Source organism: Scomber scombrus, chromosome 14 (genome assembly GCF_963691925.1).
Source record: "Scomber scombrus chromosome 14, fScoSco1.1, whole genome shotgun sequence".
Taxonomy (NCBI): Eukaryota; Metazoa; Chordata; class Actinopteri; order Scombriformes; family Scombridae; genus Scomber; species Scomber scombrus.
In genome coordinates, this window is record NC_084983.1 from 29,666,090 (window position 1) to 29,668,589 (window position 2,500).

Here is a 2,500-nt window from a genome sequence, read left to right on the forward strand (position 1 = left end):
GAGAGGAGAGAGAGGAGAGACAGGAGAGAGAGGAGAGGAGAGACAGGAGAGAGAGGAGAGAGAGGAGAGACAGGAGAGAGAGGAGAGAGAGGAGAGAGAGGAGAGAGAGGAGAGGAGAGAGGAGAGAGAGGAGAGAGAGGAGAGGAGAGAGGAGAGGAGAGAGGAGAGAGAGGAGAGAGAGGAGAGAGAGGAGAGAGAGGAGAGACAGGAGAGAGAGGAGAGGAGAGACAGGAGAGAGAGGAGAGAGAGGAGAGAGAGGAGAGGAGAGAGAGGAGAGAGAGGAGAGGAGAGAGGAGAGAGAGGAGAGAGAGGAGAGACAGGAGAAGAGAGAGAGGAGAGAGAGGAGAGAGAGGAGAGAGAGGAGAGACAGGAGAGGAGAGAGAGAGAGGAGAGAGAGAGAGGAGAGAGAGGAGAGAGAGGAGAGACAGGAGAGAGAGGAGAGAGAGGAGAGGAGAGAGAGGATGAGAGAGGAGAGAGAGGAGAGGAGAGAGAGGAGAGAGAGGAGAGAGAGGAGAGAGAGGAGAGGAGAGAGGAGAGAGAGGAGAGAGAGGAGAGAGAGGAGAGGAGAGAGGAGAGAGAGGAGAGACAGGAGAGAGAGGAGAGAGAGGAGAGAGAGGAGAGGAGAGAGGAGAGAGAGGAGAGAGGAGGGGAGAGAGAGGAGAGAGAGGAGAGACAGGAGAGAGAGGAGAGAGAGGAGAGACGGGAGAGAGAGGTTTACATTGATCAGCAGGTTAAAGGTTAGAACGTGTTTTAGGCTGCGTCACACTGAAAGCCAAAATCAGATTTTAGCTAGATTAGAACCAGATGCTCTTATGAAGTCTGAACAGTCATAAATCACATGAAACCACCTTTGGGACAGATGAGTCTGAACAGATCCAAACACGCTACGTCTCTACGCTACGTCACTCTATGCGACACCAGACCCGCTATTCCAGTAGTTGTTGCTAGCTGATATCAATGGTTATAGTCCAGTAGTTGTTGCTAGCTGATATCAATGGTTATTATTCCAGTAGTTGTTGCTAGCTGATATCAATGGTTATTATTCCAGTTGTTGTTGCTAGCTGATATCAATGGTTATTATTCCAGTTGTTGTTGCTAGCTGAGATCAATGGTTATTATTCCAGTAGTTGTTGCTAGCTGATATCAATGGTTATTATTCCAGTAGTTGTTGCTAGCTGATATCAATGGTTATTATTCCAGTTGTTGTTGCTAGCTGAGATCAATGGTTATTATTCCAGTTGTTGTTGCTAGCTGATATCAATGGTTATTATTCCAGTTGTTGTTGCTAGCTGATATCAATGGTTATTATTCCAGTAGTTGTTGCTAGCTGATATCAATGGTTATTATTCCAGTAGTTGTTGCTAGCTGATATCAATGGTTATAGTCCAGTAGTTGTTGCTAGCTGATATCAATGGTTATTATTCCAGTTGTTGTTGCTAGCTGATATCAATGGTTATAGTCCAGTAGTTGTTGCTAGCTGATATCAATGGTTATTATTCCAGTAGTTGTTGCTAGCTGATATCAATGGTTATTATTCCAGTTGTTGTTGCTAGCTGATATCAATGGTTATAGTCCAGTAGTTGTTGCTAGCTGATATCAATGGTTATTATTCCAGTTGTTGTTGCTAGCTGAGATCAATGGTTATTATTCCAGTAGTTGTTGCTAGCTGATATCAATGGTTATTATTCCAGTAGTTGTTGCTAGCTGATATCAATGGTTATTATTCCAGTTGTTGTTGCTAGCTGAGATCAATGGTTATTATTCCAGTTGTTGTTGCTAGCTGATATCAATGGTTATTATTCCAGTAGTTGTTGCTAGCTGATATCAATGGTTATTATTCCAGTTGTTGTTGCTAGCTGATATCAATGGTTATTATTCCAGTAGTTGTTGCTAGCTGATATCAATGGTTATAGTCCAGTAGTTGTTGCTAGCTGATATCAATGGTTATTATTCCAGTTGTTGTTGCTAGCTGATATCAATGGTTATAGTCCAGTAGTTGTTGCTAGCTGATATCAATGGTTATTATTCCAGTAGTTGTTGCTAGCTGATATCAATGGTTATTATTCCAGTTGTTGTTGCTAGCTGATATCAATGGTTATTATTCCAGTTGTTGTTGCTAGCTGAGATCAATGGTTATTATTCCAGTAGTTGTTGCTAGCTGATATCAATGGTTATTATTCCAGTTGTTGTTGCTAGCTGAGATCAATGGTTATTATTCCAGTAGTTGTTGCTATCTGATATCAATGGTTATTATTCCAGTTGTTGTTGCTAGCTGATATCAATGGTTATTATTCCAGTAGTTGTTGCTAGCTGATATCAATGGTTATTATTCCAGTTGTTGTTGCTAGCTGATATCAATGGTTATTATTCCAGTACTTGTTGCTAGCTGATATCAATGGTTATTATTCCAGTAGTTGTTGCTAGCTGAGATCAATGCAGGACGTTAACATCAGTCCTTGGACAGAGGACGAAACCAGACTCTTAATCTTTGGGGAGATGG